The sequence below is a fragment of the Lissotriton helveticus genome, chromosome 5_1 (assembly GCF_964261635.1).
Source record: "Lissotriton helveticus chromosome 5_1, aLisHel1.1, whole genome shotgun sequence".
NCBI classification, from domain to species: domain Eukaryota; kingdom Metazoa; phylum Chordata; class Amphibia; order Caudata; family Salamandridae; genus Lissotriton; species Lissotriton helveticus.
In genome coordinates this window covers 679,989,476-680,008,291 of record NC_136065.1, presented here as the reverse complement: position 1 = coordinate 680,008,291, position 18,816 = coordinate 679,989,476, and the positions used below count along the sequence as shown (strand labels likewise).

The following is an 18,816-nucleotide window of genomic DNA, read 5'->3' as shown; positions in this document are numbered from 1 at the left end:
ATACTGGCGGTCCAGAATAGAGCAGTTCTATTAGGGTAGGCGAGAGAAAGTTCCCGGGAGTTAATATTTTAAGGGGAATTTGGGCTGTGTGCATCTAAGATTGAGACGGATACTCACTTATCCGGCCGAAAGAAAATAGGCGGCCTGTCCAGGAAAGTTACGGACTGCTGTGGGGGAAAAAAGGGGGGAATGGTCGGTTGGTGCAAAGAATGGGCAACGATAAGGGATCCCAGGGGAGCCTGGCGTTACTTACATAGCGAGGCGGCTTCCAGGGCCGTGGGCGTGGTGTCAATGAGCTCCGGCACAGGGATTCTATGTAATAAATACGAAAGGAAGTAAGGGGTAGATAGCACGTGGGATCTAAAAACAGCATCAATGTGCATGGAGAAAGGGGGCAAATCCTAACAGTACTTACTCCATGGAATCTTGCTCAATGGCAGGGTAGAAGGGGTTCTGGCGGTGATCGCTGCCTCGGTGCAAGCAGGAAACTGTTTTAGTGGAAATCGGCAACTGTGAAGATGGAGGAAGGACTGGGTGGGAAGCGAGAGGGTCCTTGGGGGGAGGATAATGGAGCGGCCATATTGGAATGGAGCTAAATAGCCAAATGGTGATGGGTTGTGAGAGAAGATAGTGCTTGAAACGACTTATAGTGCTTAAAGTGACTTATATATACACATAAACCACAAAAATAGTAAGACATAAGTTACATTCTGAGTCTAGAGGAGTGATTATGTACAAGGGTCTTTTAAGAGTGAAGTCTCATTATAACAGAGAAGTCCAATCCTCAACTCGGTTAAGGCCTTTTCGTATGCTATCCGTTCTCAGGATCCAATGTAATTCTTCTTTGTTAAGGATTTGGGAAATGTCTGCTCCCCGAGGGGGGGCTTTTATCTGTGTAATAACAGTCCATGTAAACTCATTCTCAGTGTGACCTTTCTCCAGAAAATGTTCAACAAGGGGCGCATTAGCTGTTTCACAGCGGATCATACTTCTGTGTTGTCCCATCCGGAGTTTGATCTTCTGGCTTGTTTGTCCTACATATATCAACATGCAAGGGCAGAAAATTGCATAAACTACATTTGTGGAATTACAATTGGTGAAGTAGTGTCTTTCATAATTAATTGTGCCAAAAGAGAACGTTTTACCTTCAATAGTTGACTCACATGAGACACAATTCCCACATTTAGCATGGCCAGTGAGGGCTGGTAGGTTCCACATGTCATTAAGGGTTGTTCTGGCAGCAGTTTGTGGTAATGAGGCACATACTAAGTGATCTTTTATATTTTTTGCCCTTTTGAAGGCAAACATTGGGCGTTCTAAGTTAAGAACACCGGCGTTCAGTACTGGCCAGTGCTTCAAAATGCTCATTTTTATCGCATTAGATGCAGGGGAAAATGTGGTCACACAGGTGATTCTATCCTGATTTTTCTTAGTTTTTGGTTCTAGTAAGGTCTCTCTGGGACAATACCATGCTCTCTTTAACGAGCGGCGTACCAGTTTGCGTGGGTAACCCCTTTGTCTAAGTTTGGCACTAAGAGTTTTTGCCTCTGTGAAGTAATCTTGTTTGAAGTAACAGTTTCTACGGATGCGCAGAAACTGTGAATAGGGTAGAGAGTCTCTAAGGGCACGGGGATGGTGGCTACTATAGTTCAATAGGGTGTTTCATTCTGTCGGCTTGCGATGCAGGCTTGTCGTTAGTCGCCCTTTATTTCTATGTCAAGAGAAGGTATTGATTCCTTGCTGGTAGTCAAAGTGTACTTCAGCCCTCCACTGTTATTATTCAACCAATGTAGAAATTGGTTGAGTAAATCCTCTGAGTCTGTCTAAAGCATGAAGATATCATCAATGTACCTTTTCCACAGGGCAATGCCACTGTGGAAAGGGTTTGATGTATCTAAAATGTTAGAGGTTTCTAGGTAATCCATATACAGGATAGCTAGATTTGGGGCAAAAATAGCCCCCATTGCGGTTCCACGGACTTGGCCGTAAAATTGTCCTTCAAAGAGAAAGAAATTTCTGGTTAGGCTTATTTCGAGCAGTTAGAGGATGAAGTTGGATGGAACATTGTGAGGGCGAGGCCGTGTATCAAGGATCCTCTCAATCACACGTAAGGACTCAAACTGGGGTATGTTGGTATATAGTGATTCCACATCCAGCGTACAGATGGTGCTGGATGTGGGATCAAAAGGGTGTTCTTCAATGAAGTTAATCATTGACATCGTATCCGATCGGAATAGTTTAAAGGCCAACTCCAGCAAGTCGGAGGTCTTATTCTTTGGTTGTGCCACTGACCCTGATTGGCGGCAATGGTGGCCCTCTGATATGTGTCCTCCTGCACAGTCATCACAGGTTGCCAAAAACCTTGGTATCAAGTTGGATAACAGGCTCTCACTCAGAGCTCATGTCCTGGGGCTGGCCGGCACCTGTTTCGGTATTCTGAAGATGCTTCGCAAGTTCTTACCACTGCTGTCTGTGGAGCATAGGCGGATTACTGTGCAGGCGCTCATTGGATCCAGGTTGGATTATGCCAACGCCCTTTTCCTTGGCCTTCCGGATTATTTGGTCCAGCGCCTGCAGGTGGCACAAAACTCTGCTGCCCGTGCCATTTTTGGCCTGCACAGGTGAGCACGAGCTTCTGGGTTGCTGCACACGCTTCACTGGCTGCCTATCCGGAAGCGGATCATGTTTAAATCCCTGACGCTGATGCACAAAGCATTGTTTGGTGTAGGTGCTGGATACCTGCGGCGAAGATTGGCCTTCCATCGCCCAGTCCGCTCACTGCGGTCCGAATCTCTCTTTAATGCTGTGGTTCCGCGTGTGAGGAAGGCCCGCACTGGGGGGCGCTCTTTCAGCTTCAAGGCCCCCCAGCTGTGGAACTCGCTTCCGCTGGCGCTTCGCAGCACCTCCAATCTGCTTTAGTTCAGGAAGAGCCTGAAGACTTGGCTTTTTAATTTCTAGGCTTTTTCTGGTGTTTTTTTTTTCTTTTCTTCTTTGTATCTGTTATTTCTTGTTGTGTTATTCTACATCGAGCTGCCTGTGGAAAGCACCGGGACACTCTTCTAGAGTAGCCGTGCACTATATAAACTTAATATAACATAACATAACATAACATAACATTAATATAGCATACGGTATCGGGGACAAATGGCTTGATGAAGTGATCAATATAATGTCCTAGGGGCTCCAAAATCTAGCCACACCCAGAGACTATTGGTCGTCCTGGGGGGTGTTCTGAGTTTTTGTGGATCTTGGGTAGACAGTATATAACCGGAGTTCTGGGAGCCTTAGTGTTGAGAAACTCAAATTCTTTTTTTGATAAGAACTCTGACTCTAGTCATGCCATTCTAATCACGGCAACGTTGTTGAGCAGTGACGTTGAAATGTACTTATCATTATCGCAAAGTAGTACCCCATCAATGCAGGAAACTCAGATAAGTGGATAACCACAGCCGCAAGTACCAATAGTAGTGGTTCCTCCCGAAGTAGGGGCAGCTCCGGAGATCTAGCTTCCTGCTGAGGAAGAAGAGAAAGCCACTCTTTCAGAAGATCCATTGTCTTCCAGATCCCCAGCAAGAAAAAGGAGGGTTAGAACATCAACTTCTTCTCCAAACCCCCCTTCTGATCTAAACACCACTTGGATCACACCTCAGTCTGAGACTGAGACATGCCACGAGACAAGGCTAGGGAAAAGGAAGGTTCATGAAAAACCTTAGAGTTATGGATGTAGATGTAGAAGAGGAGGAGGATGTTGAGCAAGTCATCATGGATGTTAGCCCCGCCCCAGTGGAGTCTGACATTACCCCATACCAAATTGCTGTGAGGGATGTGGCACCACAGATACCACCAACACAGATACCAACAACACCACCTTCAATTGCCATATTTACAATGTCCCGTCAGTGACCTATATCTACCACAACCCCCTCAGTAAAAGTAGGTAATGCAGAGAGTCAAACGTCACACCCGCCTACCGAATGCAACCACCCAACGGCACGTTTGTACAACGCGGTTAACATGTTTTTTCTTTTGTGGAAGGGGTGGGTTTTCTTGAATTTGGAGCAGCCATCTGCCGAAATCTGAGCTTCCCAGCTGGTCCTATTTAACCAGAGTTGCTGTTCCAGTGCTACATCACGACATGCTGGAATTGCTTGTACAAGCTTTGCAGCAGAGTGCTGTTCACACTATCCACCTGACTGCAGACATGTGGACCAGTTGCCAAGCCACTGATCACATGTGCCTCACTGCACACTGGATCTCTATGGTGGGGGTTAGAGAAAAGATATCGTAGGTGTTGACACTGCCGAGAATTTTAATGGGGCTCAGAAGCATACAACAGTAGCCTTGTTCGCCATGGAGAAATCCCATACTTCTGCAAACATTTTGGAAGACTGTAACAATAAGGTCTTTGAATGGCTGCGACCAAGAGGGCTTGACTTTGTTTTTTTTGCCACGGACAATGGCAGTAATATAGTTAAGGCCAAAGCAGATGGTGGCTATTTCAGGGTCCTGTGTGTGGCACACTGCATAAACATCATTGATCAAGACTTTTGAGTCAGCAACTTACTGTCCACCTGCTGAAGAATCAGCACACATTTCAGCCATTCTTTTAAAGCCCAGAAGCAGCAGAGGACCATTCAACGTGATAATAGAATGCCAGTTAAAGCACTCATACAGAAGGTGCCAACACGTTGGAACTCGACTTATTACATGCTTGAACTTCTGTTTGAGCACTACAGACCAATCAATGAATATGTCATGCAAAGAGGGGATGAACTGTGAAAGGCATGATCATTGAGATGGACCAATGAGGCCTAGTTAAATGCCTGACAGAGATGCTGCTTCCTTTCGAGGTGTTCACATGTGAAGTCAGCAAGGGGGACAGTACCATGGACCAAGCTATCCCATTGTTGCACATGCTACAGGAACAGCTAAAGGAGATGTCTACAATGTACGCAGGTGTGGAGGAAAAAAGAAGCATATGATGTGTTGGAGAGCTTAATCCTTCGCTTATCTGCAAATACAAGGGTGCAAAGAAAAATTTGTGTCATTCAACCATTACATTTGTGCCACAATTGTTGAGCCATGGTACAAACCATTACCGATCACTTTCATTCCTTTTTCAGATGGGGATATTGCCTACTACAAAACTTGGATAGCTGTGCAAGTCAGTCAGCTAGAAAAAGAACAGCTGGGAAGTAGAGGCCTGCTCCTCCAGGGCACAAGTACAGCAGGGTAGCCTTCAAGTTCAGAGTCCGAGGACAGTGCGGTTGGCTCACATCAGCCAAAACCACCAACAGTAAGAACAATGTCAACAAGGAGAACAGGAGCATCAGCCCCAAAATCGGCAAAGGAATGGATTCTACTGGCAGGGCTTAAGTCCAATGCTGAGGCAAAAGCAAAAGAGGTTGAGCAAGACGGAGCAACCATGACCATTGAGCGGATGGTCCAGGCCTATCTGGATGACCAAACAGAGGTCTACTTGGATCAAAACCCATTGCTGTATTGGTATGGGAAAAGGCGCCAATGGCCAGTGCTCAGCAGGCTGACGATAAATTAACTGGCTGGCCCCGTAACCAGAGTCTCTGCTGAGTGTGTTTTCAGTGCTGCTGGTGCCAGTGAGAAGGACCAGTCTCTCACCCCAAAACGTGGAGAGATTAACCATGATCAAAATCAGCACTTTATACACCGGATTACACCATACCTGAAGAACCACAGCATGAAGATGACAGACACTCAGTTCATGGAAGTAGTGTGTTAGATGTCCTACTTCTGGGTGAAATATCAGAGTTTGAGGATGAGCTCTACATCCCTGACAACTTGGCTTTCTAGTTTATTTCTTTCTTTCTTGGACACCCAAAAACCCCCACAAAACAAATATAGCTCAGGAACATTATTTACTTTATTATTTGTGTGTGTCTGGTTGACAAATCCATCCCCACCAACTTACTCTTAGACACATTTTATTGTCGGATTGGATTTGCAACTGTGTGCAGTGAAGAAGTCCCGACTCACCCTAAAGCCATTTCCCTCAAGCCAGACATTGGATGAAGAATAAAAACAAATGTGTGCCTGCCTCTAACCTTGGGCCCTGACTATCTATCCATTCCTAGCCTAGAGGGACTGCCCCACATGTGACATTCATATAATTCAATTTATAGTGAACAAATGAAGGATCTGCATTCTGACATGTGCCACCAATCGAATCACGGTGAGCACACCAGAAGAACAGGTAAATGATGGTATGCATTGCACGCTGAGTGATTATTGTTTGTTGTGAATTATGTGAACTCTTTGTGAATTATATGTCATCTTCTAGTGTTGAGACTTGAGAAGACATGATTCATGTGGTGGCTGACAGGCAGCGTGAGACTGGGTGTTTTTTTGTTACGCTTAATATGTTAGTGATGAGGATTGAGATTCACAATGTTGATGGCCTACCGACGGCTGATCAATAATTTTCCCCTGGGGTTATTTTTTTCCTTTCCTTTTGAGAGATTGGATAACAAGATTCCTTCACCGGTTCCACACCACACTGTCCACACTGCTTTGCTTTATTGTTTTATGCTTTAGTTATACTCCTCAAATACAGACCCGACCAGTCACTTAGATAATGCAAAGCTTGCAAACACAAATCAGTCTAGCCTACTCTACACACAAAAAGTGACTCAAGTCAATGTTTCCATTCTTGTCGTTCAATAACAAAATTGTACTACTATAGGCTGATCCATTTCATTTTGAGTTGGGACAAGTCGGGACACACTCGGGTTGGTATGGAGTTGGACACTATACTCGGAGTAAAACTCAGGAGGATCACAGATGATGGAATGACTCAAGGCGTGGGTGTGAGCATGACAACTTCAAGAAATGCCACTAGAAGAAGATGGAAGTTTTCAAATTCACTAAAACCAACCGATTTGGATGATGATGACTTTGAAGTGCCATAAAGGTAAACAACAACACCAGACCTACATGTCTGTGTAGTAGTGGTGGTGGTGAGTGTGGTGTGACTGACAGTGGTGCATTGATTTTTTTTACTTCATTTGGAAAATGCTATGTTGCTGTGTCTGTGTGCTTGTGCTCAGTGCTGCCTGTTGTTGGAGGTAACCGCCGGAAATAGACATGATAAAATTTAACCATGCTGCCTCTGAAAGTCTTCTTGTTGAAATCCCTATGCAGTTTAACTCTTCTCCTTGATTATTCAATATCATTTTTGTTTTTCCCTTCTACAGGCCCTTTGCCCTGTGTAGTACTGCAAATATAACTCACACTTACCTTACCGAACCACATCCACCAGGCACCAAGATTGATGGAGAGTCCAAGAGGAATGCAGAGATGCAACTCCCAATCTTGCGATACAGTATCATCATCAACTTTATTCGGTCACAGACCATAAAACTACAATAAGCACATACATTCATACACTCCTAATCCCATGATTGGATGAACATAAAGTGCAATTGCAAGTTCATTAAATACATTTCCTAATTGATTTCACACACTTTTTACAAAGTTAAAAAAAGGTAAAAGTATAAAAACATGGCCTGTGCATGGGGCCAATTAAAACTTTATCATTAGTTACAATTCGAAGGCCCTCTAGCAAGTTCTCCACAAATCACATGGTCAGCGCTGTTAAAAATCATGTTATCCATGGTACTAGTTAAGCCTCATAACTGTAGGATAGCCAGCATTGCAAACATGTGCATTTCCAACGAGAAATACTGTACCGTTTCTTTATGCAGTAGGTTTGTACAATATTGTATGAAGTTGTCAGTCTTTGCCTCTTTGCAGTATTTTCCTCCTTATGCCCCACATGTGGCCCAAACATTTTGCAACTGAGCAAGCTATGACTTGTTGAGAGTCTGATCTTAATATGTGCAGTGCTTCAGTGTGGACTAGAGTACCCAATTGTTTGCATAAGCCACGTAGACCTGGGGAGAGAGTAGGCAGGGCAGGCAAATAAGACGTATGCTGGGGATTTGGGAGATGCAGGGCAGAATGGATAGGACCATGTAAATATGCTGGTGTTGGCCATAAACCAGTGCGGGCATTGAGTGGAAACATGCCGAACCTGAACTGCATGTACAGCTTCCTGTCTAGTGGGGTTTTAATAATGTCTAAAATGGGTTCTAGGAGGGTGTCAGACTTAAAATCTGTAAATTCGTTGCATAGCCGGCCCTCACTATTCCTAACGGCAGCTTGCTGGGAAACCCAATACTGCAGTGTTATTTAATTTTTAGAAGGGAATAATGTAGGATTCCCATTCTCCCATAAATCCCCAAGCCCTATATCAGCTATGCTTTAAGTTCTTTAGCCACCCCAGTTTGTTCTGTTTATCTAGGGAAATAACTTCTTCCAGAGCCTTGTCATAAGAGCTTAACTCAGGGGTTGTCCATAGACTCCACCAGAATAACACTGGGTGAAGCTTTGCCTTATCGATAATCAACTTCTTTCCCAAGTCTATCCTTAAGGGATGAAGAGGGGTACTCTAAGGGAGTTGAACTAAGTTCCTTAGGAATGTTTTCTCTGCCCTATAAAGATCATCCATCCTGTTGAAGTTCCACAGCTCTGGCCAGTAAAGTACAGCGCTTGCCACTTTCATTTCATAGATCTGTAGAGGCACCTCGACTGATTTACTATGTGAGGAACACTACTCTTTACTTACAGACACGTTAAATGAGAAAGATTTAAATTGGATTTAGTCACTTGGCGCTTCCACAACATGGTTTCAGAAAGAATAATTCCCAAATTTTCGAAGGTGTTTGCCCTCTCCAGCAATGTCTGAAGTCCAATGAGTGGAGTGTGGAAATCGCACACGGGTATTGGAGGTTGGTTGGTCCACGTGTAATTCCTAAAGTAGGTGGTGCTATCAAGGTGAACCCCCTGTGCTGAGGGGGTGTGAAACTGAAATAGCTCTAGATCCCTTGGGAGTAACGTCTCCTTGAAGCACTCAGAAAAAATGTCTTCTGTTTTTTCAATAAAGAGTCAATGTGTATGATTCCAGAGTAGTTGTCTTTATCCTTTATCAGTTATGTTGTATGCTTCGTATTATTTTCTTCATAATATTTTTAAGACATTTTCATCATGTCTGCCCAATGCATTTCGGGCATCTGCCCTTCATCAGGGGGCTTATTTCTGAAAGTAACCAAGTATGGCACATATTAAGGAAATTATTTTCAAACCATAGATACATGTATTAGCATATAGTGATAAGAACAAACGGTATAATGTGGGTCAAATGTTACATCATGAAACGGATGAGTTTTAGGCAGAGATGTGCATTAAGTGAAAGGGGTGCTAAGACGAACGAAAGAAAAAAGATAATAATCGGGAGCTTGTGTCCAGGTGAAAGCGGTCAATAGCACTCTCAAAACGTGCACGTTGTTGTAAAATTTGGAGTGAACCGTGGTGTTCAAAAGTGCCCGAATGGGGTCGAGAAACGTCTTACATGCGGTGAAAAAGTGCGTAGGTCTCAGTGAGCCCAACCTGTATACTCAAAGTACGGATCCACATACGGGGAAAATTAATAGTCTGTAAGAAATGAATACAAGTGGCAACATCGTTATTCGAGTGTAACGGAACTCCCCTACTAAGAAGTTTAGTCAAAATCTAGAAGAGTGGCGCGTGCGCTTACCGGAATGTATGCGGAAAACGATCATAGTCTCTGTGACGGATGGCTGTAGTTGTCACCAAGTGAACGGCGCCGAGATTCGAACGCCAATATTTTAAAGATGGCCCTAGCCGATTAGAAGATCCATGTCATGTGATTCCTGTGAATGGTATAGGCATGTGGATTGGTGACAAAATGACATGTGATATGTAACGTGCTGGATTAGTGTGATCACTTTTAAAAAAAAACCTTTATCGATCGAGTGTAGATGAACATGCCGGACATGAAATGTTAACATGATTTAGTGACAATTTCAGTCTAGAGAATAGGAAACATGTGTGCAAGTGAAAAAACAAATGGTAAAAATACCTAACAACGTGATGATACCTAAAAAATGTGATAATGCATAAAAATGCGAGCGTGTTTAGATTAACCACAAGAAATGGCAAAGTCAATTATATAATCAATATACAATGAGTGGTTGAAAGACATCCATGAGATTAAATGCAAATTAAAGGTAACAGCTGAATTCCAAACGTTCATTTAATCCTTTAGGCTGAACCGATGACAGACGATGTATCCAAAAAAGTTCTCGTCTTAGAAGATGTTGGGTATTGTCTCGCCCCAGTAAACCTGGTACTATTTCCAAAATGCAAAATCGTAGTTGGCTGGGATTGTGATTCGCTGCGTTGAAATGGGTGGCCACTGTGGATTTTAGTGTTTTTAGTCGAATATTGCTTTTGTGTTCCACTATTCGAGTCTTTATCTTTCTAGCTGTTTTACCTACATATGCGAGCCCACATGGGCACTTCAGCATATAAACGAGATTGATGCTATCACAAGTTCCAGTTACATTGAGTTTGATTTTGGTACCATGCGATGGATGAGTAATTTCGTTTCCTTTGATAATGGAGTTACAATTGCCACAATTGTGGCACGGAAGTGTACCTTTGAATTCTTTAGTACTGGTGCTTGTTCTGGTGTTTAGTAGTTCCTTGATGTTTTTCGTACGTTCGTAGGCGAATCTGGGATTCAGTGTAAATATGCCTTTGAAATCTTCCTCCAAGGCAAGTAGAGGCCAGTGTTTTAAAATAACTTTTTTGATACGATGACTTCTTGTGGAATATTTAGAGAAAAACACTGCCCTGCGCTCGTCCTTTTCATAGGCTGGTGATAGTAAATGCTCTTGGTTTCGGTCTTGTACTCTGTTAACGGCCTGTTCCAATATGGGTTCAGGATATCCTCTGTCGTGGAATTTTTTGATGGTAATGGTTTTGTGCAATTCATAGATTTCACGAGAAGAAGCAATGCGTTTGATTTGTAGTAACTGTGAAAATGGGAGATGCTTTTTAAGAGACGGTTGATGGAAACTATGGAAATGTAAAAGATTGTTCCTGTCTGTTGTTTTCTGGTAGACGCTGGTTTGTAGAGTGCCTTTATGGTTGGTGACCATGACGTCCAAAAATGAGAGTTGAGTTTCACTGATGGTTGATGTGAATTGGATTCTATCATAGATTTTGTTGAGGTTTTGAATTGCTGTTTCTAGTGTGGTGGTGGATCCCTTCCATAGGATGAAGATGTCATCAATGTATCGTTTGGGTGGTTGATACCTACTGGGATTTCTTAAGCCCATGAGTACGTCTTGATTCGGTGTTTCCGCTTTATCCGGTGTTTCAATGACATTCGAAAAAAAATGCCTGAGACGTAGGCATCTTAAAAATTTGTATACACAGACGTGAGTCTCCAAAATGTTTGAGTGATATGTAGGGACAAATGAGGTACCTTTTTGCAATGTTTGAATCTGAAATTCCGTGATTTGCTGTTTGGATAAGTTTATTATTAGGTTCTGTGACTTGTGTTCTTGGCAACGGATTCTGCTGAGGGTCCTGTTTTTGCCCCTGTTTCAACCACCCATCAGCCATAAAGTGTTAGATGCTTTTGAAAAAGTTGTGAGCAAGGACATTGTTCAAATTTTCAAATCACCAAGATCGAAATCCCGAAACATGACACAAAAAGAGAAACAGGCCCTACAAACTCTAGCAAACAACAAAGAAATCATGATACCACAGGCAGACAAGGGCGGCGCCCTAATAATAATGGACACGGAGTTTTACGAACAGAACGTAAATGATCACATCAATGACACTGATACGTACATGAGAATGGAAAGTGACCCTACCAAAGAATTTGTTAAAATCCTAATGAAAATCATTGACACCGCGATTGACACAGGAAACATAAGCACAAAAGAAAAAGATTTTTTGATCAAACACAATCCATCAATTCCATACATTTACATCATCCCTAAAATCCACAAATATCCAACCATTCCGCCATTTCGTCCTATTGTCTCAACCATCAATTCAATTCATGAACCTGTGGCCAAATTTATTGACAAACATCTACAACCTCTGGTTCAAAAGAGACGGAAGTATGTCAAGGACACCACGCACTTTTTAAACATTCTGGAGGAACAAAAATCATCGTGCACCGTTAACATGATTATGAGCACCATTGATGTGAAATCATTGTACACTTCAATTCCCCATAACTTGGGGTTAGAGGCAATAGAAAGTGTGTTGATAAACAGTGACAAGGATGAAAAATTGAAACTCCTGTTGATGGAGCTGATGCATTTCATGCTGTTTCACAGTTATTTTCAACGGGACAATCAATTTTTTGCACAGTGCTCAGGTATATCCATGGGAAATTGTGCAGCTCCAACATATGCAAATATTTTCATGCATCACTTCAAAACAGAACACATACTGACCAACGCAGAATGGAAAGACAATCTCATCCTTTACAAACGATACATTGATGACATCTTCATCCTATGGAAGGGATCCACCACCACACTAGAAACAGCAATTCAAAACCTCAACAAAATCAATGATAGAATCCAATTCACATCATCCATCAGTGAAACTCAACTATCATTTTTGGACGTCATGGTCACCAACCATAAAGGCACTCAACAAACCAGTGTCTACCAGAAAACAACAGACAGGAACAATCTCTTACATTTCCATAGTTTCCATCAACCGTCTCTTAAAAAGCATCTCCCATTTTCACAGTTATTACGAATCAAACGCATTGCTTCTTCTCGTGAAATCTATGAATTGCACAAAAACATTACCGTCAAAAAATTCCACGACAGAGGATATCCTGAACCCATATTGGAACAGGCCGTTAACAGAGTACAAGAACTAAACCGGGAGCAATTACTATCACCAGCCCATGAAAAGGACGAGCGTAGGGCAGTGTTTGTCTCTAAATATTACACAAGAAGTCATCGTATCAAAAAAGTTATTTTAAAACACTGGCCTCTACTTGCCTTGGAGGAAGATTTCAAAGGCATATTTACACTGAATCCCAGATTCGCCTACGAACGTACGAAAAACATCAAGGAACTACTAAACACCAGAACAAGCACCAGTACTAAAGAATTCAAAGGTACACTTCCGTGCCACAATTGTGGCAATTGTAACTCCATTATCAAAGGAAACGAAATTACTCATCCATCGCATAGTACCAAAATCAAACTCAATGTAACTGGAACTTCTGATAGCATTAATCTCGTTTACATGCTGAGGCAGCCACATCTCCAGCCACCTGAGGAACCTGCACTGGCTCCCCGTCGACAAGAGGATCACGTTCCGGCTCCTCACCCACGCACACAAGTCTCTCCACGACCTGGGCCCCAAATACCTCAACCACCGCCTGACCTTCTACACGCCCACCCGCCAGCTACTGTCCACCAGCCTCGCCCTCGCAGCCGTACCACGCATCCGAAGAGCCACCGCCGGAGGAAGATCCTTCTCTTACCTGGCTGCCAAGACTTGGAACTCCCTCCCCATCCACCTTCGGCTGACCCAGGACCATCTCGCCTTCAGGAAACAACTCAAAGACCTGGCTGTTCGAGCAGTAGCATACCCCCTCCCCCAAGCGCCTTGAGACCCTCTCGGGTGAGTAGTGTGCTATACAAATGGCTTTATTGATTGATTGATTGATTGAAGTGCCCATGTGGGCTCGCATATGTAGGTAAAACAGCTCGAAAGATAAAGACTAGAATAGTGGAACACAGAAGCAATATTCAACTAAAAACACTAAAATCCATAGTGGCCACCCATTTCAACGCAGCGAATCACAATCCCAGCCTACTACGATTTTGCATTTTGGAAATAGTACCAGTTTTACCGGGGCGAGACAATGCCCAACATCTTCTAAAACGAGAACTTTTTTGCATACATCGTCTGTCATCTGTTCAGCCTAAAGGATTAAATGAACGTTTGGAATTCAGCTGTTACCTTTAATTCACATTTAATCTCATGGATGTCATTCAACCACTCATTGTATATTGATTATATAATTGACTTTGCCATTTCTTGTGGTTAATCTAAACACGCTCGCTTTTTTATGCATTATCAAATTTTTTTAGGTATCATCACGTTGTTAGGTATTTTTACCATTTGTTTTTTCACTTGCACACATGTTTCCTATTTTCTAGATTGAAATCGTCACTAAATCATGTTAACATTTCATGTCCGGCATGTTCATCTACACTCGATAGATAAAGGTTTTTTTAAAAAAGTGATCACACTAATCCAGCACGTCACGCATCACATGACATTTTGTCACCAATCCACATGCGTATACCGTTCACAGGAATCACATGACATGGATCTTCCAATCGGCTAGGGCCGTCTTTAAAATATCGGCGTTCGAATCTCGGCGCCGTTCACTTGGTGACAACTACAGCCATCCGTCACAGAGACTATGATCGTTTTCCGCATACATTCCAGTAAGCGCACGCACCACGCTTCTAGATTTTGACTGAAATTCTTAGTACGGGAGTTCCGTTACACTTGATTAACGATGTTGCCACCTGTATTTATTTCTTACAGACTATTAATTTTCCCCGTATGTGGATCCGTACTTTGAGTATACAGATTAGGCTCAGTGAGGCCTACGCACTTTTTCACCGCATGTAAGACGTTTCTCGACCCCATTCGGGCACTTTTAAACACCACTGTTTTCTACGAATTTCACAACAACGTGCACGTTTTGAGAGTGCTATTGACCGCTTTCACCTGGACACAAGCTCCCGATTATTATCTCTTTTTCTTTCGTATGTTTTAGCACCCCTTTCACTTAATGCACATCTCTGCCTAAAACTCATCCGTTTCATGATTTAACATTTGACCCACATTATACCATTTGTTCTTATCACTATATGCTAATACATGTATCTATGGTTTGAAAATAATTTTCTTAATATGTGCCATACTTGGTTGCTTTCAGAAATAAGCCCCCTGATGAAGGGCAGATGCCCGAAATGCATTGGGCAGACATGAAGAAAATGTCTTAAAAATATTATGAAGAAAATAATACGAAGCATACAACATAACTGATAAAGAATAAAGACAACTACTCTCGAATCATACACATTGACTCTTTATTGAAAAAACAGAAGACATTTTTTCCGAGTGCTTCAAGGAGACAATACTCCCAAGGGATCTAGCGCTATTTCACTCTCCAGCAATGTCCCACCCAAGGAAGGTCTGCTGTTGTAAGATTTATGAGGGTTGATTATTAGAAACTTAGTTGTTAGAGGTGTTGATCTCAAGACCACGCATGTCGCAGAAGTCCTCAAAGTAAGAGTGGTTTCTGTAAACCCCTAGGCGTTTTAGACACCAGCAGGGTATCATCTGCAAACAGGAGTGTCACGATTCTGTCACCCCCAGCAATGAGGCATCCAAAGGATCCTGCTGCAAGAATTGAATGAACTATTCATATTTAATGAAAAAAGTGTAGGAGCTAGCACGCATCCTTGACGGACTCCCCTATTAACGGCTATAGAGCTTGTGAGCTGCCCTTGGTAGCCCCAGGGGAATTTCGCATAATTTGCTTCATTAAGCCGGATTATCATGGACAAGATCTCCAGTGGCATCCCAAAGTCAGCTAGACATGTCACCAATTTATATGTGTGGACCAGATCAAACGCTGTTCTGAGGTCAATGAAGGCCACGTATAGGCTTCCCGGGCCAGTGACCCAGTCTTCCACGAGAGTAGAATTAGGTGGAAAACTGGATCAATTGTCTCTATTTTGGTTCGGGAACCAGCTTGAAAGGGGGAAAGGATGGTATTATCATTAATCCAGATCTTTATCTTATTCAGTAGTGCTTGGCTTGCCACTTTCTGAATATAATCTATAAGGCTTATTGGTCTGCAGTTACTTGGAGATGATCTATCAGCTTTTTTGAAGATCGGTATCATCTCGGCACCTTTCCATGACGGGGGAACTGGAGCTCCCGCTGCGATAGTATTTGACAGGATCATGGCCGACCACTTCTCCTTATCGTATCAAAATAAGTCACTGGGAATGCCATCAGGTCCGGGGGCCTTTGCCTGAACAATTGCATTAATAGATGTCAGTATTTCTGTATTAGTAAAAGCTTCATGGTATAAGTCAAGGGCAGGGCAAGTTGGGATGGGTTTATGTCTGAGGACGTGGAGTTAGTATACAAAAGTTTAAAATGATCTTGCCAGTCGGAGATTGCTATGTTGCTGGCTGGTTGGGGGGGGGGCCTCTGGCGATCCCGCATGGTATAATCTGCCAAAACAGTTTAGAGTCTTTGGCAGCACAACACTCGCAGATTGCCGATTGCCCCCCACCTATTCTCATCCCACTCCAATTTTGCTCTAGCTTGGACTTTAGTATAGCCCCTTCTCATATTGCTTACTCTCTTGGGCGAGTGGGATCTAAGGGGCAGATGCTAGTTGTTGTTGTTGTTTAAGTTGCCTACACTCATGATTAAACCTAGCTGTCTGCGGTGGTGCCCGACGGCTGTGCTGTTGGTGTGGTTTTGGTTACCTAAAATGGGCAGCCAGTTGTTTAAAAAGACAAGAGTGTCTAAGGGAGATGAGCTCCAGTTCATCTGGGTCCCCAAGCATAGCCTTGAAATCCATCAGACCTATGGCTAGTTGGTAATTAAGGTCCTGAAGTTTAGCCTAATCTAGGATCACCTTTAAGCAGGGGTTGTCATTCGAGGGAAGAAGTTCTTTAGTCACTTCGAAGATCTAGGCATAATTGGAGTTGCCTCTCAGGGTGATGTAAGACTCATACTTAAGGGGTTATGGTCGCTGTCTACACTTGATCCCACAACGATGTCTAAAAGCAGAGGACAAATACAGTATCATTTTTTACTCTTCAATCATTACAACTTTGTGTGTTGTTTATGTTTGTTTATTTGAACCCTACATATATTTAAATTTTATTTGCTATCTTTCAAAGCCCAGGACAACAGAACACAATGTAACTTGGGTCTCTCTAGGGACAGACAGACAATTTGATTTATCATCAATTGCATGCATTTCCTTTTCCTTCCATAACAGATTTATGATGGTCGGCTGCCAAGATGAATGTGTTCTTGTCTAGTGTTGTAGTGTTTGTCATTGTTAAACCTTTCCCTCAAATCTCCCTTCCCATCCATTCATTGAACCCCTAACCCGGTTGTGTGATTTATTGTGGTGTGACTAAATTAAATTTACACGATTAATTGATCACACTTGCTGGGGCTTATGTCATGAAATCAACACCAACTCAAAGCAGGGCTAGGATCTTCTTCTGTTCTAAGTATAGCCCACACTGGCAATATTTTATAAATATTAGATTGCCCACCTATGCACAGTATTCAATTTTTTTCTAGAGGAACATAATCCATCATAATTGCCAGCATCATCATCCTTCAAGCACTAAAGGTTACGCTGGCCACTTCATAGCTCGTAGCAGTTTGTTACTTGTACTAGCCCAGCATTCTGATTTATTTTACTTTAGCAATGCTTATCGTGGTTTGTCATTTGACAGTCTTCTTCTAGTGTACTACTAGTCATACTCTAGTCTTCCTCAGGTGACTGTCTAATATTTTTGCAAGGCATGCATATAAAATGGCATTAACTTAGTTTTAAATATGTCAAATTAATTAGTTCCCTGCAATGATTCCTCATTCCTCATCCTACAGTTTTATTTTGGCTAGAAGAGAGTGGAACCTCAATGCAGGATCTGGTGCTTTCACTAGTATTCGACTAGTGCGGTAGCATGCTGCTACTGTCTACTACTACCACCACCATGGCATCTTAGGAAACCATCACCATGCAGTCATCACTTTGCCTAATCAGAGAACTGTGAGGGATTCATTGAAGATGCAATAATCTATATACCATATGCACCCCTTTCTAGTCCATAGGGGTTAATATAGTTGCAGACTGCATAGACTAGGAAGAGAGTCATAGGACAAGTGAGGGTACCACATCTATCTGTTGCTGTGTTACACTATAGGCAGATCTCAAAAACTGTGTGGACATCCTATGTATTAGCTTTTTTTGGTTTGTTCAATGTTGAAGGATACAGTGTTCCAAAATATTGTGCACCTTATCTTTGCTCCCTTGAAACTTGCTCTGCAACTTTCATTAAACAATGGTCGACGACGCCATTAACAACGGAACTGTACCCGACGCAGTCGCAGTACTTCTTGACAATACAGGTTGTAATGAAACCGATGAGAATGCAATAATCATTCCTCCAAATTTAAGGAGAGCCATCACTCTAAAACCTATAAAACAAGGCCTAACACCAAGAGGTGGTAGACCAGTTTTTGTGATAGAGGCACACGAATCTCACCAGTCAGAGGTATTCTACTCATGGATAGTATTCCCACAACCAAATCCAGTACCACATTTGTTTCACTTCTACAAAGATGATCCACCAGAGGAATATATTCCTTTTGAGGATGTTGAAATTCCACTCACATACCAGGAGCATAATCTCTGGTTTAAAGGCACCCTAAAACCTTTAAATCACATTACCAGGCTCGGTCCACTAGGTAGACCAGGAGCAACATGGCCGGTTTTATCAGGATACACACCTCATCCTGAAATTGAAGACATGACAGACGTAGAATTACGTGCTCAACTCAAAGAGTTAATCAAAATCTACAGACAATTGGTCCAATATGTCAAGCAGACTCTCACAGTCCAACCACCATTGGTTATTCCACAACAAACCTCTCACCAGGGGAATACACAAAAAAAACTCCACAGACTTTACACGCAGTTATGGGTAAGTTGCCCGCACAACGTGAACAAATTACATTCTGGATGGCACAGAAAATTACTCAAATCAAAGCGGTATTTCCTAATACCAGCCC

General features: G+C 42.6%; 1 long non-coding RNA gene across 2 annotated transcripts in view; it reads right to left on the bottom strand.

Moving 5' to 3' along the window:
• The window catches only part of LOC144754827 (uncharacterized), a 280,861-nt gene that overhangs the window by 30,896 nt on the left and 231,149 nt on the right, over positions 1–18,816 (bottom strand). The window lies entirely within an intron of this gene.